This window comes from Rhinoderma darwinii, unplaced genomic scaffold (genome assembly GCF_050947455.1).
Source record: "Rhinoderma darwinii isolate aRhiDar2 unplaced genomic scaffold, aRhiDar2.hap1 Scaffold_546, whole genome shotgun sequence".
Lineage (NCBI taxonomy): Eukaryota > Metazoa > Chordata > Amphibia > Anura > Rhinodermatidae > Rhinoderma > Rhinoderma darwinii.
Window position 1 is genome coordinate 146,050 of NW_027464096.1, and position 25,100 is coordinate 171,149.

General features: G+C 47.9%; 8 non-coding genes and 9 pseudogenes across 8 annotated transcripts; all 17 read right to left on the bottom strand.

Annotated features, from left to right (window-relative positions):
* Positions 1-245: 245 nt before the first annotated feature.
* LOC142723033 (U2 spliceosomal RNA) lies at positions 246-315 on the bottom strand (annotated as a pseudogene).
* A 1,364-nt stretch (positions 316-1,679) lies between these two features.
* Positions 1,680-1,861, bottom strand: LOC142722987 (U2 spliceosomal RNA). Its single transcript, XR_012875241.1, has one exon. It is a non-coding gene; the product is annotated as a U2 spliceosomal RNA (small nuclear RNA).
* Positions 1,862-2,648: 787 nt separating this feature from the next.
* Positions 2,649-2,718, bottom strand: LOC142723034 (U2 spliceosomal RNA; annotated as a pseudogene).
* A 1,308-nt stretch (positions 2,719-4,026) lies between these two features.
* LOC142723017 (U2 spliceosomal RNA) lies at positions 4,027-4,197 on the bottom strand (annotated as a pseudogene).
* Positions 4,198-5,024: 827 nt separating this feature from the next.
* Positions 5,025-5,094, bottom strand: LOC142723036 (U2 spliceosomal RNA; annotated as a pseudogene).
* A 1,334-nt stretch (positions 5,095-6,428) lies between these two features.
* Positions 6,429-6,610, bottom strand: LOC142722988 (U2 spliceosomal RNA). Its single transcript, XR_012875242.1, has one exon. It is a non-coding gene; the product is annotated as a U2 spliceosomal RNA (small nuclear RNA).
* Positions 6,611-7,397: 787 nt separating this feature from the next.
* On the bottom strand, positions 7,398-7,467 carry LOC142723037 (U2 spliceosomal RNA; annotated as a pseudogene).
* Positions 7,468-8,805: 1,338 nt separating this feature from the next.
* Positions 8,806-9,004, bottom strand: LOC142722976 (U2 spliceosomal RNA). Its single transcript, XR_012875233.1, has one exon. It is a non-coding gene; the product is annotated as a U2 spliceosomal RNA (small nuclear RNA).
* A 6,254-nt stretch (positions 9,005-15,258) lies between these two features.
* Positions 15,259-15,440, bottom strand: LOC142722989 (U2 spliceosomal RNA). The gene has a single exon (XR_012875243.1). It is a non-coding gene; the product is annotated as a U2 spliceosomal RNA (small nuclear RNA).
* A 787-nt stretch (positions 15,441-16,227) lies between these two features.
* LOC142723038 (U2 spliceosomal RNA) lies at positions 16,228-16,297 on the bottom strand (annotated as a pseudogene).
* Positions 16,298-17,645: 1,348 nt separating this feature from the next.
* Positions 17,646-17,827, bottom strand: LOC142722990 (U2 spliceosomal RNA). The gene has a single exon (XR_012875244.1). It is a non-coding gene; the product is annotated as a U2 spliceosomal RNA (small nuclear RNA).
* Positions 17,828-18,614: 787 nt separating this feature from the next.
* Positions 18,615-18,684, bottom strand: LOC142723039 (U2 spliceosomal RNA; annotated as a pseudogene).
* A 1,392-nt stretch (positions 18,685-20,076) lies between these two features.
* On the bottom strand, positions 20,077-20,258 carry LOC142722992 (U2 spliceosomal RNA). Its single transcript, XR_012875245.1, has one exon. It is a non-coding gene; the product is annotated as a U2 spliceosomal RNA (small nuclear RNA).
* A 787-nt stretch (positions 20,259-21,045) lies between these two features.
* On the bottom strand, positions 21,046-21,115 carry LOC142723040 (U2 spliceosomal RNA; annotated as a pseudogene).
* A 1,384-nt stretch (positions 21,116-22,499) lies between these two features.
* LOC142722993 (U2 spliceosomal RNA) lies at positions 22,500-22,681 on the bottom strand. The gene has a single exon (XR_012875246.1). It is a non-coding gene; the product is annotated as a U2 spliceosomal RNA (small nuclear RNA).
* A 787-nt stretch (positions 22,682-23,468) lies between these two features.
* On the bottom strand, positions 23,469-23,538 carry LOC142723041 (U2 spliceosomal RNA; annotated as a pseudogene).
* Positions 23,539-24,890: 1,352 nt separating this feature from the next.
* On the bottom strand, positions 24,891-25,072 carry LOC142722994 (U2 spliceosomal RNA). Its single transcript, XR_012875247.1, has one exon. It is a non-coding gene; the product is annotated as a U2 spliceosomal RNA (small nuclear RNA).
* Between the last annotated feature and the right edge of the window lie 28 nt (positions 25,073-25,100).

A 25,100-nucleotide genomic window follows, 5' to 3' on the forward strand; every position in this document is an offset into this window, starting at 1 on the left:
TGTGCCTTCACTCAGTGGGATCCCACCCCCAGTGAGTTAGGGCACCCCAGGGTCACCAGCCCTGGGGCACATAGCAACTCGGGCTTCCAAACTACCCGGCCTAATGACCTCGATCCGGCGGTCGCCTGGTCACCTACAAATGGTACCTTTAAACCAAATGCGTACACCAGAGCGATGACCGTTGTGGTTCCCTGCCCTCACCTCGGCGTTCTGTCATCCCCCTACGATGGCCCACGTACCACCGGCAGGGATGATTACTAACCTCAGCTTGAGCAGGTACTACACTTGATCTTAGCCAAAAGGCCGAGAAGCGATAACCCGAATGGGCCGGCCGTTGACCGAGCCTGCCTAATACTGCTGTTCACCCCTTGCAGCGATTGATTCAGCCTACTCCTAGGCAATTCCATGGGGCCCTGCAGGCTCACACACATTTACAGCTACTAAGCGGGAGGGAGGTGAATAAAGGCCGGAGAGGAAGCCAGACAGGATTTGCTTCTTTTGCTTGCACCACAATGCAGTGCTGAAAGAGGAGGAGGAATCTACATAAAAACGCCTTCCTGGCAACGCCCAAATGCCCTCCTGCCATGCAGATAAACACTGGCAGCGGCAGCAAGTGCATGCCCACAGCCACCCCTTGTTCCTTCACACCTTGTATCAGCTTTAATCCAATCCAGTCCGGTGCTGCCTGCTGAGCAGCACTGACCAACACTGCCTGGGCCCAGGCTTTTATCTCTGAGGCAGGCCCCATTATGATGTCAGAAAGCTGGCTCTGGAATCCTGAGGGCTCCACTATGACACGTGCAAAGTTCCGTCTGAACTTTATATAAGACGGTGCGGCTCAGTCAGTCACTCAGTGTTGCCTGAGAGGGCAACACTGCAACAGCCGGCCGCCAGGCTGTCTTTTTTTTGCACAGCTACTTGCCTCCAGGAGGCCACAAGAGGGAGACAAGGGACTGCAAAATGGAAAATAGGCATCCACCAACTTTACAGACAACTTCTCTTTGCTCCTACAACCTCCATCCTTGCACAGTTTGTTATTCTTCCAGGTAACATAGTAACAAATCCAAATTGCTGCTCTCTTTGTAGGCAAGCAAGGGTTTGTTGCAACTGCAATTCTTACTTCTTCTTGAAATGTAGGGACGACAGTACATTCCATCACATCCATCTAGTGTACACAGGTAGGTCCATTGTGGCGGGTAGGCGGCTGGCTGCTTTAATGGCTGTTTGCTGTTCCCCTACTCCACTCCACTCCACTATTTGACTGTGGTGCTGCATCAATCAGTGGCTGGCTCAGGTGCAGCTCTTTAACTTACCTAAAAGGGAGGGCGGAGAGAAGACAAGGAAGGTGAATGAGCTGTTCCAATGTGAAATGCCGGAAACACAGAAACACAGAAGACACACACACACACACACACACACACACACACACACACACACACACACACACACACACACACACACACACACACACACACACACACACACACACAACAAGAGGTGGCAATGTATTAATTAATTGCATTTAATAAATGAGCTCATTATCACACATGACTGTACAAATGCATTGTCCAACAGGTGTTGAAATAATGGGATTAAAAGGGGAGATCCCATCAGAAAGACAAAAACAATAGCAAACACAAATAGCACTTTTGGAATCTGATTTTAGTCAACACATAAGGGAAGGGTGCACCGGTCCTGGAAATACTGCAATACCAGGTCAATGCGTGGAGTGGACAGAGCAAGCTCTATTTCCATCTCCCTGTTCGAAAAATCCATTTAATATATGGTCCCCAGATAGGGGACGTATCAGATATTAAACTGATAAGAACAGATTTTTTTTTTTTTTTTTTGAAAGCCCGAGTCGTGCTTTCTATCACCCAAGTGCATAAAAAGTGCAGAGGTGCCACACAAAAAGTGCACAAGGATGCGGTCTATCGCAGCCCTTCTCTTAAAAGAGAGAGGCCCCGCATAACCATTCCCTGACCCTCCAAACCATAGGCCTAGAGGATCAAGGATCGATGGTCCCCCCTCGCCGAAGCTTAGGGAGACCCAAACACACTCCTAGGCTTCTACCTGGGCTGCCACCCCAGTGTCCACCTAGGAGCCTGCATCCTAGTTGCACCTCCCCTCCGAAGAAGGGAGGCCGGGTTGCAGGGGAAAAAGGAACCAGAAGGCCACACATTTTCCCCCTAGACCTCAGGAGGGTCCCAAAAGGGCACCGCATCCCAAAATCCTTGTGACAAACGTGACAAACACACAGTGAAAAACAAAATTAAATAAGTGGATGTGCGCTGTGATACAGCCTGGACATCCGCCAGGTATAAAAAATTCCTCATCTCCCAGCCAGAAGGCCGGGAGAATAAAGGTGTGTGCTCATATAGCGTGAAAGAGAGTGCGTGCAAGTGTGCCTTCACTCAGTGGGATCCCACCCCCAGTGAGTTAGGGCACCCCAGGGTCACCAGCCCTGGGGCACATAGCAACTCGGGCTTCCAAACTACCCGGCCTAATGACCTCGATCCGGCGGTCGCCTGGTCACCTACAAATGGTACCTTTAAACCAAATGCGTACACCAGAGCGATGACCGTTGTGGTTCCCTGCCCTCACCTCGGCGTTCTGTCATCCCCCTACGATGGCCCACGTACCACCGGCAGGGATGATTACTAACCTCAGCTTGAGCAGGTACTACACTTGATCTTAGCCAAAAGGCCGAGAAGCGATAACCCGAATGGGCCGGCCGTTGACCGAGCCTGCCTAATACTGCTGTTCACCCCTTGCAGCGATTGATTCAGCCTACTCCTAGGCAATTCCATGGGGCCCTGCAGGCTCACACACATTTACAGCTACTAAGCGGGAGGGAGGTGAATAAAGGCCGGAGAGGAAGCCAGACAGGATTTGCTTCTTTTGCTTGCACCACAATGCAGTGCTGAAAGAGGAGGAGGAATCTACATAAAAACGCCTTCCTGGCAACGCCCAAATGCCCTCCTGCCATGCAGATAAACACTGGCAGCGGCAGCAAGTGCATGCCCACAGCCACCCCTTGTTCCTTCACACCTTGTATCAGCTTTAATCCAATCCAGTCCGGTGCTGCCTGCTGAGCAGCACTGACCAACACTGCCTGGGCCCAGGCTTTTATCTCTGAGGCAGGCCCCATTATGATGTCAGAAAGCTGGCTCTGGAATCCTGAGGGCTCCACTATGACACGTGCAAAGTTCCGTCTGAACTTTATATAAGACGGTGCGGCTCAGTCAGTCACTCAGTGTTGCCTGAGAGGGCAACACTGCAACAGCCGGCCGCCAGGCTGTCTTTTTTTTGCACAGCTACTTGCCTCCAGGAGGCCACAAGAGGGAGACAAGGGACTGCAAAATGGAAAATAGGCATCCACCAACTTTACAGACAACTTCTCTTTGCTCCTACAACCTCCATCCTTGCACAGTTTGTTATTCTTCCAGGTAACATAGTAACAAATCCAAATTGCTGCTCTCTTTGTAGGCAAGCAAGGGTTTGTTGCAACTGCAATTCTTACTTCTTCTTGAAATGTAGGGACGACAGTACATTCCATCACATCCATCTAGTGTACACAGGTAGGTCCATTGTGGCGGGTAGGCGGCTGGCTGCTTTAATGGCTGTTTGCTGTTCCCCTACTCCACTCCACTCCACTATTTGACTGTGGTGCTGCATCAATCAGTGGCTGGCTCAGGTGCAGCTCTTTAACTTACCTAAAAGGGAGGGCGGAGAGAAGACAAGGAAGGTGAATGAGCTGTTCCAATGTGAAATGCCGGAAACACAGAAACACAGAAGACACACACACACACACACACACACACACACACACACACAACAAGAGGTGGCAATGTATTAATTAATTGCATTTAATAAATGAGCTCATTATCACACATGACTGTACAAATGCATTGTCCAACAGGTGTTGAAATAATGGGATTAAAAGGGGAGATCCCATCAGAAAGACAAAAACAATAGCAAACACAAATAGCACTTTTGGAATCTGATTTTAGTCAACACATAAGGGAAGGGTGCACCGGTCCTGGAAATACTGCAATACCAGGTCAATGCGTGGAGTGGACAGAGCAAGCTCTATTTCCATCTCCCTGTTCGAAAAATCCATTTAATATATGGTCCCCAGATAGGGGACGTATCAGATATTAAACTGATAAGAACAGATTTTTTTTTTTTTTTTTTTTTTTTTTTTTTTTTTTTTTTTTTTTTCTTAAAGCCCGAGTCGTGCTTTCTATCACCCAAGTGCATAAAAAGTGCAGAGGTGCCACACAAAAAGTGCACAAGGATGCGGTCTATCGCAGCCCTTCTCTTAAAAGAGAGAGGCCCCGCATAACCATTCCCTGACCCTCCAAACCATAGGCCTAGAGGATCAAGGATCGATGGTCCCCCCTCGCCGAAGCTTAGGGAGACCCAAACACACTCCTAGGCTTCTACCTGGGCTGCCACCCCAGTGTCCACCTAGGAGCCTGCATCCTAGTTGCACCTCCCCTCCGAAGAAGGGAGGCCGGGTTGCAGGGGAAAAAGGAACCAGAAGGCCACACATTTTCCCCCTAGACCTCAGGAGGGTCCCAAAAGGGCACCGCATCCCAAAATCCTTGTGACAAACGTGACAAACACACAGTGAAAAACAAAATTAAATAAGTGGATGTGCGCTGTGATACAGCCTGGACATCCGCCAGGTATAAAAAATTCCTCATCTCCCAGCCAGAAGGCCGGGAGAATAAAGGTGTGTGCTCATATAGCGTGAAAGAGAGTGCGTGCAAGTGTGCCTTCACTCAGTGGGATCCCACCCCCAGTGAGTTAGGGCACCCCAGGGTCACCAGCCCTGGGGCACATAGCAACTCGGGCTTCCAAACTACCCGGCCTAATGACCTCGATCCGGCGGTCGCCTGGTCACCTACAAATGGTACCTTTAAACCAAATGCGTACACCAGAGCGATGACCGTTGTGGTTCCCTGCCCTCACCTCGGCGTTCTGTCATCCCCCTACGATGGCCCACGTACCACCGGCAGGGATGATTACTAACCTCAGCTTGAGCAGGTACTACACTTGATCTTAGCCAAAAGGCCGAGAAGCGATAACCCGAATGGGCCGGCCGTTGACCGAGCCTGCCTAATACTGCTGTTCACCCCTTGCAGCGATTGATTCAGCCTACTCCTAGGCAATTCCATGGGGCCCTGCAGGCTCACACACATTTACAGCTACTAAGCGGGAGGGAGGTGAATAAAGGCCGGAGAGGAAGCCAGACAGGATTTGCTTCTTTTGCTTGCACCACAATGCAGTGCTGAAAGAGGAGGAGGAATCTACATAAAAACGCCTTCCTGGCAACGCCCAAATGCCCTCCTGCCATGCAGATAAACACTGGCAGCGGCAGCAAGTGCATGCCCACAGCCACCCCTTGTTCCTTCACACCTTGTATCAGCTTTAATCCAATCCAGTCCGGTGCTGCCTGCTGAGCAGCACTGACCAACACTGCCTGGGCCCAGGCTTTTATCTCTGAGGCAGGCCCCATTATGATGTCAGAAAGCTGGCTCTGGAATCCTGAGGGCTCCACTATGACACGTGCAAAGTTCCGTCTGAACTTTATATAAGACGGTGCGGCTCAGTCAGTCACTCAGTGTTGCCTGAGAGGGCAACACTGCAACAGCCGGCCGCCAGGCTGTCTTTTTTTTGCACAGCTACTTGCCTCCAGGAGGCCACAAGAGGGAGACAAGGGACTGCAAAATGGAAAATAGGCATCCACCAACTTTACAGACAACTTCTCTTTGCTCCTACAACCTCCATCCTTGCACAGTTTGTTATTCTTCCAGGTAACATAGTAACAAATCCAAATTGCTGCTCTCTTTGTAGGCAAGCAAGGGTTTGTTGCAACTGCAATTCTTACTTCTTCTTGAAATGTAGGGACGACAGTACATTCCATCACATCCATCTAGTGTACACAGGTAGGTCCATTGTGGCGGGTAGGCGGCTGGCTGCTTTAATGGCTGTTTGCTGTTCCCCTACTCCACTCCACTCCACTATTTGACTGTGGTGCTGCATCAATCAGTGGCTGGCTCAGGTGCAGCTCTTTAACTTACCTAAAAGGGAGGGCGGAGAGAAGACAAGGAAGGTGAATGAGCTGTTCCAATGTGAAATGCCGGAAACACAGAAACACAGAAGACACACACACACACACACACACACACACACACACACACACACACACACACACACACACACACACAACAAGAGGTGGCAATGTATTAATTAATTGCATTTAATAAATGAGCTCATTATCACACATGACTGTACAAATGCATTGTCCAACAGGTGTTGAAATAATGGGATTAAAAGGGGAGATCCCATCAGAAAGACAAAAACAATAGCAAACACAAATAGCACTTTTGGAATCTGATTTTAGTCAACACATAAGGGAAGGGTGCACCGGTCCTGGAAATACTGCAATACCAGGTCAATGCGTGGAGTGGACAGAGCAAGCTCTATTTCCATCTCCCTGTTCGAAAAATCCATTTAATATATGGTCCCCAGATAGGGGACGTATCAGATATTAAACTGATAAGAACAGATTTTTTTTTTTTTTTTTTGAAAGCCCGAGTCGTGCTTTCTATCACCCAAGTGCATAAAAAGTGCAGAGGTGCCACACAAAAAGTGCACAAGGATGCGGTCTATCGCAGCCCTTCTCTTAAAAGAGAGAGGCCCCGCATAACCATTCCCTGACCCTCCAAACCATAGGCCTAGAGGATCAAGGATCGATGGTCCCCCCTCGCCGAAGCTTAGGGAGACCCAAACACACTCCTAGGCTTCTACCTGGGCTGCCACCCCAGTGTCCACCTAGGAGCCTGCATCCTAGTTGCACCTCCCCTCCGAAGAAGGGAGGCCGGGTTGCAGGGGAAAAAGGAACCAGAAGGCCACACATTTTCCCCCTAGACCTCAGGAGGGTCCCAAAAGGGCACCGCATCCCAAAATCCTTGTGACAAACGTGACAAACACACAGTGAAAAACAAAATTAAATAAGTGGATGTGCGCTGTGATACAGCCTGGACATCCGCCAGGTATAAAAAATTCCTCATCTCCCAGCCAGAAGGCCGGGAGAATAAAGGTGTGTGCTCATATAGCGTGAAAGAGAGTGCGTGCAAGTGTGCCTTCACTCAGTGGGATCCCACCCCCAGTGAGTTAGGGCACCCCAGGGTCACCAGCCCTGGGGCACATAGCAACTCGGGCTTCCAAACTACCCGGCCTAATGACCTCGATCCGGCGGTCGCCTGGTCACCTACAAATGGTACCTTTAAACCAAATGCGTACACCAGAGCGATGACCGTTGTGGTTCCCTGCCCTCACCTCGGCGTTCTGTCATCCCCCTACGATGGCCCACGTACCACCGGCAGGGATGATTACTAACCTCAGCTTGAGCAGGTACTACACTTGATCTTAGCCAAAAGGCCGAGAAGCGATAACCCGAATGGGCCGGCCGTTGACCGAGCCTGCCTAATACTGCTGTTCACCCCTTGCAGCGATTGATTCAGCCTACTCCTAGGCAATTCCATGGGGCCCTGCAGGCTCACACACATTTACAGCTACTAAGCGGGAGGGAGGTGAATAAAGGCCGGAGAGGAAGCCAGACAGGATTTGCTTCTTTTGCTTGCACCACAATGCAGTGCTGAAAGAGGAGGAGGAATCTACATAAAAACGCCTTCCTGGCAACGCCCAAATGCCCTCCTGCCATGCAGATAAACACTGGCAGCGGCAGCAAGTGCATGCCCACAGCCACCCCTTGTTCCTTCACACCTTGTATCAGCTTTAATCCAATCCAGTCCGGTGCTGCCTGCTGAGCAGCACTGACCAACACTGCCTGGGCCCAGGCTTTTATCTCTGAGGCAGGCCCCATTATGATGTCAGAAAGCTGGCTCTGGAATCCTGAGGGCTCCACTATGACACGTGCAAAGTTCCGTCTGAACTTTATATAAGACGGTGCGGCTCAGTCAGTCACTCAGTGTTGCCTGAGAGGGCAACACTGCAACAGCCGGCCGCCAGGCTGTCTTTTTTTTGCACAGCTACTTGCCTCCAGGAGGCCACAAGAGGGAGACAAGGGACTGCAAAATGGAAAATAGGCATCCACCAACTTTACAGACAACTTCTCTTTGCTCCTACAACCTCCATCCTTGCACAGTTTGTTATTCTTCCAGGTAACATAGTAACAAATCCAAATTGCTGCTCTCTTTGTAGGCAAGCAAGGGTTTGTTGCAACTGCAATTCTTACTTCTTCTTGAAATGTAGGGACGACAGTACATTCCATCACATCCATCTAGTGTACACAGGTAGGTCCATTGTGGCGGGTAGGCGGCTGGCTGCTTTAATGGCTGTTTGCTGTTCCCCTACTCCACTCCACTCCACTATTTGACTGTGGTGCTGCATCAATCAGTGGCTGGCTCAGGTGCAGCTCTTTAACTTACCTAAAAGGGAGGGCGGAGAGAAGACAAGGAAGGTGAATGAGCTGTTCCAATGTGAAATGCCGGAAACACAGAAACACAGAAGACACACACACACACACACACACACACACACACACACACACACACACACACACACACACACACACACACAACAAGAGGTGGCAATGTATTAATTAATTGCATTTAATAAATGAGCTCATTATCACACATGACTGTACAAATGCATTGTCCAACAGGTGTTGAAATAATGGGATTAAAAGGGGAGATCCCATCAGAAAGACAAAAACAATAGCAAACACAAATAGCACTTTTGGAATCTGATTTTAGTCAACACATAAGGGAAGGGTGCACCGGTCCTGGAAATACTGCAATACCAGGTCAATGCGTGGAGTGGACAGAGCAAGCTCTATTTCCATCTCCCTGTTCGAAAAATCCATTTAATATATGGTCCCCAGATAGGGGACGTATCAGATATTAAACTGATAAGAACAGATTTTTTTTTTTTTTTTTTTTTTTTTAACCCTCAGAGGTAAAAATATAAGTTCATTATATTTTTTGCACCTCAAACACTTTCACCAAACGTACACTCTGTATTTAGTGCGTTTCTTTAAGCTCATCATCGGGTCAATGATTTTTCTTTTTTAAACATATTTATTTACATTTACAATTAAACAAAAAAGGCATACAATCCCATCACCTTAGTCTAAACCCTTCACTCCACCCACCATTTATACTTTAACTACATACCTCCACTTCAAAAATTTCCAAATACCCTCTGCATCTGCTTCCCCAAACCTTTTCTTGTCCGACAAATATACCACATACATTCTATCCAAAATCATCCTCAAACACCCTTCTACCGTCACTTCCTTTCTTCTAAAGACATACAAATTCCTTACATCCCACAAAACTTCTTTAATGATTGCTAACATAATACACCACACCCTCTGTTTTTTCCTATCTAACATTCCCAACCCAAACATTATTACCTCAAACGTCAGTTTTTTAACCCCAACCACCTCTTTACACAAAGGACTCACACCCTTCCACACTTCCTGAGCCACATCACAATTCCAGAATAAATGTAAAATACTTTCACACCCTCCACACCCCACTCTTGGACATGCTTCACTCCTCCCAATCCCACGATTTCTTTGAAACTCTCTCACAGGCAACGCTCCATGCATACTTTGCCATACAATCTCTTTTTGTCTATTTGTTATCCCATCCGTTTCCAAACTCTTCCATACTCTCCCTACATTCGCCCTTCTCACCATATTTATAGGACACTGCACTTCTTTTCCTTCAATACATCTCAACATCTCTTTTTTATTTCTCAACACATCACCCTTCCCCAACAACTCATAGCTTTTCAAGAACTTTTCCACATACAGATACCACTTTGGACATATAAGTGCATACGGCACTCTTAAATCTCTCCCTATCCATCCTAATCTGCATAACACACTCCCACTCAGATATCTTACCATACATGCAAATTTCCAATCACCTCCCATCATCCTTCTTACTGCAAACACACTATTCACTCCCAAATATACCTCAATATTAGGAAACCCCATTCCCCCATTCTTTACACTTTTCCTCACAGTCTCTCTCTTCACTCTCTCCATCTTAGAACCCCAAAAAAATACCATCAGCACTCTATTCAATCTTCTCAGCATCATATACCCTGGCGGAAAGACAAAAGCAACATACAACAAAATTGGTAAAATCACACTTTTAATCACAAGAATCTTCCCAGCAAAAGACAATTCTCTCAAACGCCAGAAATTCATTTTCTTAATAATCTTTTTACCAACATCCTCCCAACTTTCATTCCCATCCAATTTTTCATCAAATTTCACCCCCAAAATCTGAATCGCTCCTTCCACACATTTTACACCTAAATCTTCTCTCCTCCCAATGTTCCCAAACCTCTTACATTCACTCTTATCCCAATTTACTCTAAATGCAGATGCCCCACAGAACAAAGCAACTAACAATTTTGCACGCCTTACCGCAGCATCGGATTCACAGATCACACACACATCATCCATGTATGCTAATACTCTTACTTCTTTCCCACCACAACCAGGAATCTTCACACCTCTCATACATTTATCCTTCCGAAACATCTGTAATAAAGGCTCAATCGCACAAATAAAGGCAATCGGAGACAGGGGACACCCCTGCCTCACACCGGAACCCACACTTATCTCACCACCAACCCATCCATTAATGAGAATCTTACTATACACATTCTTATACAACACTCTTACAACATTCACAAAGTCACTAGGAAAACCCATTCTTACCAAAACTCTAAATAAAAAATCATGCGCCAAACGATCAAAAGCCTTTTCAAAATCAATTGACAGAACATTCAATACTTGTTTCCTCTCCATGCTATCCCATATCACATCTCTCAGCAAACACAAATTCTCACTAATCCTCCTCCCCGGCACTCCACACACTTGCTCCTCCCCAACCACCTGACCAATCACATCTCTCATCCTATTTGCAATCAGCTTAGCAAACACCTTATACTCCACATTCAACAAAGTAATCGGCCTCCAATTTTTAACATCATTCACATCCCCTTTCTTATAAATCAAAACCACCACCCCACTTTTCATACTTTCAACCATCCTACCATTCTCCCACATAAATTTATAAACTTGCACCACATCATCCTTAATCACGTCCCACATTTTTATGTAAAATTCCATCGGTAACCCATCATCCCCTGGGGTCTTATTCACAGCCATACTATCCAACACTCTCTTTACTTCATCCTCCTCAATGTTTCTCATCAAATTTGCATATTCAATTACTTCCACCCTATTTTCAATCATACTCACCACTTCAGCCTCCAAGTCCCTATCAATCTCTTTCACTGCATACAATTCTTTATAAAAACTTTCAACCACAGGAAACACTGCTTTTCCTTTCACCACCCTTCCATTTTTATCATACACTCTCACCAAATCCTCCTTTTTCCCCACTACTTTTTTGAAAAAATACCTAGAACATTTTTCCCCCTTTTCCAATTTATCTAATTTTGACTGATACATAATCTTTCTACCTTTTTCTAACAACCATTCCCTCATCTCATTTTTCACACAATCAATCTCCTCATCCACACTCCAACCTCTCTTTTTAACCTTCTGGAGAAAATTCAACCTTATATTATAACATTCATACCTCTTCCTTCTCTCCACAGCTTTCCTATAACCAACCTTTCTAAAAAACACACGTGTTCTTTCTTTAACCCAATCCCACCATGTTATTATATCCACAAAATCACCTTTTTTCTCACACCAAAACCTATATGTATCCACATATTTTCCACAAACACTCTCATCATCCAACAAACTCACATTCAATTTCCATAAACCCCTCCCACTCCCACAATCCTCATCCCAGACCAACTCACACTTAATGCACTCGTGATCAGAATATCCTACCTTCATTTGCATATATCCCTTACCCATCACCCCCTTAGAAACAAAAATCATATCAATTCTACTACTGTGTCTCCCACTATCCGCATAATAAGTATCTACTATAGGGTTAACACCACACAGGTGCACTACATCCCTCAATCCAAAATCAGTGAGTACAGACTTTAGCACATTCCCAGACACATCCAAATCCCCTCTAGTATCACAGTTAAAATCCCCCACCCACACAATATGTTCCCTACCTGGCAAAAACAGTTTAATTCTCTCAAACAACTCCACTCTCTCTTCCTTTTTTGCAGACGCATACACATTAATTACACGCACATTCACACCACATACTTTTATAACCACTAACAGGCACCGCCCCTCCTCAATCACTGTGTAGCTACAAACCTCCACCCTGCTACTCCTAACCAAAACCCCCACACCATCATTTCTATTGTGACTAGAACATGACCATATTGCTGCACCAAAACCCCACTCCTCCTGCTTAACTATATACTCTATCCCACACTCCTGCACACAAATTAAATCTGCTCCACTGAAAGACAATTCCTCCAAAATGGCTGCTCTCCTGGCCCGGTTTTTAAACACCCGGACATTGGAAGACAAAATTTTAAACGACATTTTATAACTGCCCTAGGCAGAAAAAGGTGAAAAAACACAAAGCAGAACCCTCAAACTTTCCGGGTTAAAGGCCCGGGAGAGTTTTCTTCACTAGTCTCATACTCCATGTTCGGCTCAAACAATGCCTGAAAGGCGTTCGCCGTCTCCACACTTTGCGTCTCCACCACTTCAATTCTCTGTTTTTTTGGAAAGTTCCCCACTCTCTGTGGGCGAAAAGACATCTCCACTTCTCTCACTGGACTCAACACTCCAGAGGAAGACCATTCTGATATCCTCTGAGATTCTTCTACCACAGGGCTTGGCATGTCCTCAATGAAAGTTTCCTCAATTGCCTGCACCTGCGTGCTATCTCGCTCAGCCTCAGCCAATATTGCATCAAGGATTTCTTTCTGCCTTTGCTCCTCCACCTCCCTTTCTATCCTTAACCTCTCATTGGCTTCCTCTTGCTTCTGGATATTCTTCTGTCTCTGTGCCTCTCTTTCCTTTTCCTCTTTCTCCTTTCTCTTCTTGCCCACTGGGCAATCTCTATACAGGTGCCCCACTTCACCACACAAATCACACGATCGGGGTTCCGTACATGCACCTGCCTCATGTCCAGCCATCTTACAATTCCTGCACACCTTCACCCCAGGGCAGCATTCCTTAGTGTGACCAAACTGGTGACAGAACCGGCAAAATTTTGGCATATTTTGATAATACAAATATCCTCTATAGCCAGCAATGGAAAAGGACAATGGAGGGCTCTTAACTCCACCAATACAATCCGGGTCCAGCTTAAACTGGACGAAAAATTTATAAGTTCCATTAAACACTTTCAATGAGCTGGTCATTTTGGTTCCCCCTTTCACACTGGTGCAATATAAACTCAAAAAGTTCTTGATTAAGTCCAGCTGGGTAAATGGGTTGAAGACATGTACAAATAGTACCCTCTCTCCCATAGCAAATAGAGGCACAAAAGAGACATTTTTCAAAACCTCACAGTTAGCATTCACTTTTAAGGCTTCATAGAAATTTAAACAGTCATTTTCTTCTTGAAAGGACACATCATACAATCCTTGCTTTCTGTTTTCTTGCACACAGAATAATTTATAAAGAGGGATACCTGCCATGTCGACCACCAGCTTCCTTCCAACAAATTCAATGGTGTTCTTACCAGAATCACTTGGGTCTACCTTAATTCGAATGGTTCTCTCCACTGGTGTTGTCCTTGCTGCATCCATGCTGACTATACCTGCCGATCCACGATCACAGAACGATCACCACTCTGGTTCCTCCCAAGGGAAAACCCGCACCCCCTGACCAAGACCAGAGCAATAAACTCTGATCTTAGCCAAAAGGCCGAGAAGCGATAACCCGAATGGGCCGGCCGTTGACCGAGCCTGCCTAATACTGCTGTTCACCCCTTGCAGCGATTGATTCAGCCTACTCCTAGGCAATTCCATGGGGCCCTGCAGGCTCACACACATTTACAGCTACTAAGCGGGAGGGAGGTGAATAAAGGCCGGAGAGGAAGCCAGACAGGATTTGCTTCTTTTGCTTGCACCACAATGCAGTGCTGAAAGAGGAGGAGGAATCTACATAAAAACGCCTTCCTGGCAACGCCCAAATGCCCTCCTGCCATGCAGATAAACACTGGCAGCGGCAGCAAGTGCATGCCCACAGCCACCCCTTGTTCCTTCACACCTTGTATCAGCTTTAATCCAATCCAGTCCGGTGCTGCCTGCTGAGCAGCACTGACCAACACTGCCTGGGCCCAGGCTTTTATCTCTGAGGCAGGCCCCATTATGATGTCAGAAAGCTGGCTCTGGAATCCTGAGGGCTCCACTATGACACGTGCAAAGTTCCGTCTGAACTTTATATAAGACGGTGCGGCTCAGTCAGTCACTCAGTGTTGCCTGAGAGGGCAACACTGCAACAGCCGGCCGCCAGGCTGTCTTTTTTTTGCACAGCTACTTGCCTCCAGGAGGCCACAAGAGGGAGACAAGGGACTGCAAAATGGAAAATAGGCATCCACCAACTTTACAGACAACTTCTCTTTGCTCCTACAACCTCCATCCTTGCACAGTTTGTTATTCTTCCAGGTAACATAGTAACAAATCCAAATTGCTGCTCTCTTTGTAGGCAAGCAAGGGTTTGTTGCAACTGCAATTCTTACTTCTTCTTGAAATGTAGGGACGACAGTACATTCCATCACATCCATCTAGTGTACACAGGTAGGTCCATTGTGGCGGGTAGGCGGCTGGCTGCTTTAATGGCTGTTTGCTGTTCCCCTACTCCACTCCACTCCACTATTTGACTGTGGTGCTGCATCAATCAGTGGCTGGCTCAGGTGCAGCTCTTTAACTTACCTAAAAGGGAGGGCGGAGAGAAGACAAGGAAGGTGAATGAGCTGTTCCAATGTGAAATGCCGGAAACACAGAAACACAGAAGACACACACACACACACACACACACACACACACACACACACACACACACACACACACACACACACACACACACACACACACACAACAAGAGGTGGCAATGTATTAATTAATTGCATTTAATAAATGAGCTCATTATCACACATGACTGTACAAATGCATTGTCCAACAGGTGTTGAAATAATGGGATTAAAAGGGGAGATCCCATCAGAAAGACAAAAACAATAGCAAACACAAATAGCACTTTTGGAATCTGATTTTAGTCAACACATAAGGGAAGGGTGCACCGGTCCTGGAAATACTGCAATACCAGGTCAATGCGTGGAGTGGACAGAGCAAGCTCTATTTCCATCTCCCTGTTCGAAAAATCCATTTAATATATGGTCCCCAGATAGGGGACGTATCAGATATTAAACTGATAAGAACAGATTTTTTTTTTTTTTTTTTGAAAGCCCGAGTCGTGCTTTCTATCACCCAAGTGCATAAAAAGTGCAGAGGTGCCACACAAAAAGTGCACAAGGATGCGGTCTATCGCAGCCCTTCTCTTAAAAGAGAGAGGCCCCGCATAACCATTCCCTGACCCTCCAAACCATAGGCCTAGAGGATCAAGGATCGATGGTCCCCCCTCGCCGAAGCTTAGGGAGACCCAAACACACTCCTAGGCTTCTACCTGGGCTGCCACCCCAGTGTCCACCTAGGAGCCTGCATCCTAGTTGCACCTCCCCTCCGAAGAAGGGAGGCCGGGTTGCAGGGGAAAAAGGAACCAGAAGGCCACACATTTTCCCCCTAGACCTCAGGAGGGTCCCAAAAGGGCACCGCATCCCAAAATCCTTGTGACAAACGTGACAAACACACAGTGAAAAACAAAATTAAATAAGTGGATGTGCGCTGTGATACAGCCTGGACATCCGCCAGGTATAAAAAATTCCTCATCTCCCAGCCAGAAGGCCGGGAGAATAAAGGTGTGTGCTCATATAGCGTGAAAGAGAGTGCGTGCAAGTGTGCCTTCACTCAGTGGGATCCCACCCCCAGTGAGTTAGGGCACCCCAGGGTCACCAGCCCTGGGGCACATAGCAACTCGGGCTTCCAAACTACCCGGCCTAATGACCTCGATCCGGCGGTCGCCTGGTCACCTACAAATGGTACCTTTAAACCAAATGCGTACACCAGAGCGATGACCGTTGTGGTTCCCTGCCCTCACCTCGGCGTTCTGTCATCCCCCTACGATGGCCCACGTACCACCGGCAGGGATGATTACTAACCTCAGCTTGAGCAGGTACTACACTTGATCTTAGCCAAAAGGCCGAGAAGCGATAACCCGAATGGGCCGGCCGTTGACCGAGCCTGCCTAATACTGCTGTTCACCCCTTGCAGCGATTGATTCAGCCTACTCCTAGGCAATTCCATGGGGCCCTGCAGGCTCACACACATTTACAGCTACTAAGCGGGAGGGAGGTGAATAAAGGCCGGAGAGGAAGCCAGACAGGATTTGCTTCTTTTGCTTGCACCACAATGCAGTGCTGAAAGAGGAGGAGGAATCTACATAAAAACGCCTTCCTGGCAACGCCCAAATGCCCTCCTGCCATGCAGATAAACACTGGCAGCGGCAGCAAGTGCATGCCCACAGCCACCCCTTGTTCCTTCACACCTTGTATCAGCTTTAATCCAATCCAGTCCGGTGCTGCCTGCTGAGCAGCACTGACCAACACTGCCTGGGCCCAGGCTTTTATCTCTGAGGCAGGCCCCATTATGATGTCAGAAAGCTGGCTCTGGAATCCTGAGGGCTCCACTATGACACGTGCAAAGTTCCGTCTGAACTTTATATAAGACGGTGCGGCTCAGTCAGTCACTCAGTGTTGCCTGAGAGGGCAACACTGCAACAGCCGGCCGCCAGGCTGTCTTTTTTTTGCACAGCTACTTGCCTCCAGGAGGCCACAAGAGGGAGACAAGGGACTGCAAAATGGAAAATAGGCATCCACCAACTTTACAGACAACTTCTCTTTGCTCCTACAACCTCCATCCTTGCACAGTTTGTTATTCTTCCAGGTAACATAGTAACAAATCCAAATTGCTGCTCTCTTTGTAGGCAAGCAAGGGTTTGTTGCAACTGCAATTCTTACTTCTTCTTGAAATGTAGGGACGACAGTACATTCCATCACATCCATCTAGTGTACACAGGTAGGTCCATTGTGGCGGGTAGGCGGCTGGCTGCTTTAATGGCTGTTTGCTGTTCCCCTACTCCACTCCACTCCACTATTTGACTGTGGTGCTGCATCAATCAGTGGCTGGCTCAGGTGCAGCTCTTTAACTTACCTAAAAGGGAGGGCGGAGAGAAGACAAGGAAGGTGAATGAGCTGTTCCAATGTGAAATGCCGGAAACACAGAAACACAGAAGACACACACACACACACACACACACACACACACACACACACACACACACACACACACACACACACACACACACACACACAACAAGAGGTGGCAATGTATTAATTAATTGCATTTAATAAATGAGCTCATTATCACACATGACTGTACAAATGCATTGTCCAACAGGTGTTGAAATAATGGGATTAAAAGGGGAGATCCCATCAGAAAGACAAAAACAATAGCAAACACAAATAGCACTTTTGGAATCTGATTTTAGTCAACACATAAGGGAAGGGTGCACCGGTCCTGGAAATACTGCAATACCAGGTCAATGCGTGGAGTGGACAGAGCAAGCTCTATTTCCATCTCCCTGTTCGAAAAATCCATTTAATATATGGTCCCCAGATAGGGGACGTATCAGATATTAAACTGATAAGAACAGATTTTTTTTTTTTTTTTTTGAAAGCCCGAGTCGTGCTTTCTATCACCCAAGTGCATAAAAAGTGCAGAGGTGCCACACAAAAAGTGCACAAGGATGCGGTCTATCGCAGCCCTTCTCTTAAAAGAGAGAGGCCCCGCATAACCATTCCCTGACCCTCCAAACCATAGGCCTAGAGGATCAAGGATCGATGGTCCCCCCTCGCCGAAGCTTAGGGAGACCCAAACACACTCCTAGGCTTCTACCTGGGCTGCCACCCCAGTGTCCACCTAGGAGCCTGCATCCTAGTTGCACCTCCCCTCCGAAGAAGGGAGGCCGGGTTGCAGGGGAAAAAGGAACCAGAAGGCCACACATTTTCCCCCTAGACCTCAGGAGGGTCCCAAAAGGGCACCGCATCCCAAAATCCTTGTGACAAACGTGACAAACACACAGTGAAAAACAAAATTAAATAAGTGGATGTGCGCTGTGATACAGCCTGGACATCCGCCAGGTATAAAAAATTCCTCATCTCCCAGCCAGAAGGCCGGGAGAATAAAGGTGTGTGCTCATATAGCGTGAAAGAGAGTGCGTGCAAGTGTGCCTTCACTCAGTGGGATCCCACCCCCAGTGAGTTAGGGCACCCCAGGGTCACCAGCCCTGGGGCACATAGCAACTCGGGCTTCCAAACTACCCGGCCTAATGACCTCGATCCGGCGGTCGCCTGGTCACCTACAAATGGTACCTTTAAACCAAATGCGTACACCAGAGCGATGACCGTTGTGGTTCCCTGCCCTCACCTCGGCGTTCTGTCATCCCCCTACGATGGCCCACGTACCACCGGCAGGGATGATTACTAACCTCAGCTTGAGCAGGTACTACACTTGATCTTAGCCAAAAGGCCGAGAAGCGATAACCCGAATGGGCCGGCCGTTGACCGAGCCTGCCTAATACTGCTGTTCACCCCTTGCAGCGATTGATTCAGCCTACTCCTAGGCAATTCCATGGGGCCCTGCAGGCTCACACACATTTACAGCTACTAAGCGGGAGGGAGGTGAATAAAGGCCGGAGAGGAAGCCAGACAGGATTTGCTTCTTTTGCTTGCACCACAATGCAGTGCTGAAAGAGGAGGAGGAATCTACATAAAAACGCCTTCCTGGCAACGCCCAAATGCCCTCCTGCCATGCAGATAAACACTGGCAGCGGCAGCAAGTGCATGCCCACAGCCACCCCTTGTTCCTTCACACCTTGTATCAGCTTTAATCCAATCCAGTCCGGTGCTGCCTGCTGAGCAGCACTGACCAACACTGCCTGGGCCCAGGCTTTTATCTCTGAGGCAGGCCCCATTATGATGTCAGAAAGCTGGCTCTGGAATCCTGAGGGCTCCACTATGACACGTGCAAAGTTCCGTCTGAACTTTATATAAGACGGTGCGGCTCAGTCAGTCACTCAGTGTTGCCTGAGAGGGCAACACTGCAACAGCCGGCCGCCAGGCTGTCTTTTTTTTGCACAGCTACTTGCCTCCAGGAGGCCACAAGAGGGAGACAAGGGACTGCAAAATGGAAAATAGGCATCCACCAACTTTACAGACAACTTCTCTTTGCTCCTACAACCTCCATCCTTGCACAGTTTGTTATTCTTCCAGGTAACATAGTAACAAATCCAAATTGCTGCTCTCTTTGTAGGCAAGCAAGGGTTTGTTGCAACTGCAATTCTTACTTCTTCTTGAAATGTAGGGACGACAGTACATTCCATCACATCCATCTAGTGTACACAGGTAGGTCCATTGTGGCGGGTAGGCGGCTGGCTGCTTTAATGGCTGTTTGCTGTTCCCCTACTCCACTCCACTCCACTATTTGACTGTGGTGCTGCATCAATCAGTGGCTGGCTCAGGTGCAGCTCTTTAACTTACCTAAAAGGGAGGGCGGAGAGAAGACAAGGAAGGTGAATGAGCTGTTCCAATGTGAAATGCCGGAAACACAGAAACACAGAAGACACACACACACACACACACACACACACACACACACACACACACACACACACACACACACACACACACACACACACACACACACACACACACACACACACACACACACACACACACACACACAACAAGAGGTGGCAATGTATTAATTAATTGCATTTAATAAATGAGCTCATTATCACACATGACTGTACAAATGCATTGTCCAACAGGTGTTGAAATAATGGGATTAAAAGGGGAGATCCCATCAGAAAGACAAAAACAATAGCAAACACAAATAGCACTTTTGGAATCTGATTTTAGTCAACACATAAGGGAAGGGTGCACCGGTCCTGGAAATACTGCAATACCAGGTCAATGCGTGGAGTGGACAGAGCAAGCTCTATTTCCATCTCCCTGTTCGAAAAATCCATTTAATATATGGTCCCCAGATAGGGGACGTATCAGATATTAAACTGATAAGAACAGATTTTTTTTTTTTTTTTTTGAAAGCCCGAGTCGTGCTTTCTATCACCCAAGTGCATAAAAAGTGCAGAGGTGCCACACAAAAAGTGCACAAGGATGCGGTCTATCGCAGCCCTTCTCTTAAAAGAGAGAGGCCCCGCATAACCATTCCCTGACCCTCCAAACCATAGGCCTAGAGGATCAAGGATCGATGGTCCCCCCTCGCCGAAGCTTAGGGAGACCCAAACACACTCCTAGGCTTCTACCTGGGCTGCCACCCCAGTGTCCACCTAGGAGCCTGCATCCTAGTTGCACCTCCCCTCCGAAGAAGGGAGGCCGGGTTGCAGGGGAAAAAGGAACCAGAAGGCCACACATTTTCCCCCTAGACCTCAGGAGGGTCCCAAAAGGGCACCGCATCCCAAAATCCTTGTGACAAACGTGACAAACACACAGTGAAAAACAAAATTAAATAAGTGGATGTGCGCTGTGATACAGCCTGGACATCCGCCAGGTATAAAAAATTCCTCATCTCCCAGCCAGAAGGCCGGGAGAATAAAGGTGTGTGCTCATATAGCGTGAAAGAGAGTGCGTGCAAGTGTGCCTTCACTCAGTGGGATCCCACCCCCAGTGAGTTAGGGCACCCCAGGGTCACCAGCCCTGGGGCACATAGCAACTCGGGCTTCCAAACTACCCGGCCTAATGACCTCGATCCGGCGGTCGCCTGGTCACCTACAAATGGTACCTTTAAACCAAATGCGTACACCAGAGCGATGACCGTTGTGGTTCCCTGCCCTCACCTCGGCGTTCTGTCATCCCCCTACGATGGCCCACGTACCACCGGCAGGGATGATTACTAACCTCAGCTTGAGCAGGTACTACACTTGATCTTAGCCAAAAGGCCGAGAAGCGATAACCCGAATGGGCCGGCCGTTGACCGAGCCTGCCTAATACTGCTGTTCACCCCTTGCAGCGATTGATTCAGCCTACTCCTAGGCAATTCCATGGGGCCCTGCAGGCTCACACACATTTACAGCTACTAAGCGGGAGGGAGGTGAATAAAGGCCGGAGAGGAAGCCAGACAGGATTTGCTTCTTTTGCTTGCACCACAATGCAGTGCTGAAAGAGGAGGAGGAATCTACATAAAAACGCCTTCCTGGCAACGCCCAAATGCCCTCCTGCCATGCAGATAAACACTGGCAGCGGCAGCAAGTGCATGCCCACAGCCACCCCTTGTTCCTTCACACCTTGTATCAGCTTTAATCCAATCCAGTCCGGTGCTGCCTGCTGAGCAGCACTGACCAACACTGCCTGGGCCCAGGCTTTTATCTCTGAGGCAGGCCCCATTATGATGTCAGAAAGCTGGCTCTGGAATCCTGAGGGCTCCACTATGACACGTGCAAAGTTCCGTCTGAACTTTATATAAGACGGTGCGGCTCAGTCAGTCACTCAGTGTTGCCTGAGAGGGCAACACTGCAACAGCCGGCCGCCAGGCTGTCTTTTTTTTGCACAGCTACTTGCCTCCAGGAGGCCACAAGAGGGAGACAAGGGACTGCAAAATGGAAAATAGGCATCCACCAACTTTACAGACAACTTCTCTTTGCTCCTACAACCTCCATCCTTGCACAGTTTGTTATTCTTCCAGGTAACATAGTAACAAATCCAAATTGCTGCTCTCTTTGTAGGCAAGCAAGGGTTTGTTGCAACTGCAATTCTTACTTCTTCTTGAAATGTAGGGACGACAGTACATTCCATCACATCCATCTAGTGTACACAGGTAGGTCCATTGTGGCGGGTAGGCGGCTGGCTGCTTTAATGGCTGTTTGCTGTTCCCCTACTCCACTCCACTCCACTATTTGACTGTGGTGCTGCATCAATCAGTGGCTGGCTCAGGTGCAGCTCTTTAACTTACCTAAAAGGGAGGGCGGAGAGAAGACAAGGAAGGTGAATGAGCTGTTCCAATGTGAAATGCCGGAAACACAGAAACACAGAAGACACACACACACACACACACACACACACACACACACACACACACACACACACACACACACACACACACACACACACACACACACACACACACACACACACACACACACACACACAACAAGAGGTGGCAATGTATTAATTAATTGCATTTAATAAATGAGCTCATTATCACACATGACTGTACAAATGCATTGTCCAACAGGTGTTGAAATAATGGGATTAAAAGGGGAGATCCCATCAGAAAGACAAAAACAATAGCAAACACAAATAGCACTTTTGGAATCTGATTTTAGTCAACACATAAGGGAAGGGTGCACCGGTCCTGGAAATACTGCAATACCAGGTCAATGCGTGGAGTGGACAGAGCAAGCTCTATTTCCATCTCCCTGTTCGAAAAATCCATTTAATATATGGTCCCCAGATAGGGGACGTATCAGATATTAAACTGATAAGAACAGATTTTTTTTTTTTTTTTTTGAAAGCCCGAGTCGTGCTTTCTATCACCCAAGTGCATAAAAAGTGCAGAGGTGCCACACAAAAAGTGCACAAGGATGCGGTCTATCGCAGCCCTTCTCTTAAAAGAGAGAGGCCCCGCATAACCATTCCCTGACCCTCCAAACCATAGGCCTAGAGGATCAAGGATCGATGGTCCCCCCTCGCCGAAGCTTAGGGAGACCCAAACACACTCCTAGGCTTCTACCTGGGCTGCCACCCCAGTGTCCACCTAGGAGCCTGCATCCTAGTTGCACCTCCCCTCCGAAGAAGGGAGGCCGGGTTGCAGGGGAAAAAGGAACCAGAAGGCCACACATTTTCCCCCTAGACCTCAGGAGGGTCCCAAAAGGGCACCGCATCCCAAAATCCTTGTGACAAACGTGACAAACACACAGTGAAAAACAAAATTAAATAAGTGGATGTGCGCTGTGATACAGCCTGGACATCCGCCAGGTATAAAAAATTCCTCATCTCCCAGCCAGAAGGCCGGGAGAATAAAGGTGTGTGCTCATATAGCGTGAAAGAGAGTGCGTGCAAGTGTGCCTTCACTCAGTGGGATCCCACCCCCAGTGAGTTAGGGCACCCCAGGGTCACCAGCCCTGGGGCACATAGCAACTCGGGCTTCCAAACTACCCGGCCTAATGACCTCGATCCGGCGGTCGCCTGGTCACCTACAAATGGTACCTTTAAACCAAATGCGTACACCAGAGCGATGACCGTTGTGGTTCCCTGCCCTCACCTCGGCGTTCTGTCATCCCCCTACGATGGCCCACGTACCACCGGCAGGGATGATTACTAACCTCAGCTTGAGCAGGTACTACACTTGATCTTAGCCAAAAGGCCGAGAAGCGATAACCCGAATGGGCCGGCCGTTGACCGAGCCTGCCTAATACTGCTGTTCACCCCTTGCAGCGATTGATTCAGCCTACTCCTAGGCAATTCCATGGGGCCCTGCAGGCTCACACACATTTACAGCTACTAAGCGGGAGGGAGGTGAATAAAGGCCGGAGAGGAAGCCAGACAGGATTTGCTTCTTTTGCTTGCACCACAATGCAGTGCTGAAAGAGGAGGAGGAATCTACATAAAAACGCCTTCCTGGCAACGCCCAAATGCCCTCCTGCCATGCAGATAAACACTGGCAGCGGCAGCAAGTGCATGCCCACAGCCACCCCTTGTTCCTTCACACCTTGTATCAGCTTTAATCCAATCCAGTCCGGTGCTGCCTGCTGAGCAGCACTGACCAACACTGCCTGGGCCCAGGCTTTTATCTCTGAGGCAGGCCCCATTATGATGTCAGAAAGCTGGCTCTGGAATCCTGAGGGCTCCACTATGACACGTGCAAAGTTCCGTCTGAACTTTATATAAGACGGTGCGGCTCAGTCAGTCACTCAGTGTTGCCTGAGAGGGCAACACTGCAACAGCCGGCCGCCAGGCTGTCTTTTTTTTGCACAGCTACTTGCCTCCAGGAGGCCACAAGAGGGAGACAAGGGACTGCAAAATGGAAAATAGGCATCCACCAACTTTACAGACAACTTCTCTTTGCTCCTACAACCTCCATCCTTGCACAGTTTGTTATTCTTCCAGGTAACATAGTAACAAATCCAAATTGCTGCTCTCTTTGTAGGCAAGCAAGGGTTTGTTGCAACTGCAATTCTTACTTCTTCTTGAAATGTAGGGACGACAGTACATTCCATCACATCCATCTAGTGTACACAGGTAGGTCCATTGTGGCGGGTAGGCGGCTGGCTGCTTTAATGGCTGTTTGCTGTTCCCCTACTCCACTCCACTCCACTATTTGACTGTGGTGCTGCATCAATCAGTGGCTGGCTCAGGTGCAGCTCTTTAACTTACCTAAAAGGGAGGGCGGAGAGAAGACAAGGAAGGTGAATGAGCTGTTCCAATGTGAAATGCCGGAAACACAGAAACACAGAAGACACACACACACACACACACACACACACACACACACACACACACACACACACACACACACACACACACACACACACACACACAACAAGAGGTGGCAATGTATTAATTAATTGCATTTAATAAATGAGCTCATTATCACACATGACTGTACAAATGCATTGTCCAACAGGTGTTGAAATAATGGGATTAAAAGGGGAGATCCCATCAGAAAGACAAAAACAATAGCAAACACAAATAGCACTTTTGGAATCTGATTTTAGTCAACACATAAGGGAAGGGTGCACCGGTCCTGGAAATACTGCAATACCAGGTCAATGCGTGGAGTGGACAGAGCAAGCTCTATTTCCATCTCCCTGTTCGAAAAATCCATTTAATATATGGTCCCCAGATAGGGGACGTATCAGATATTAAACTGATAAGAACAGATTTTTTTTTTTTTTTTTTGAAAGCCCGAGTCGTGCTTTCTATCACCCAAGTGCATAA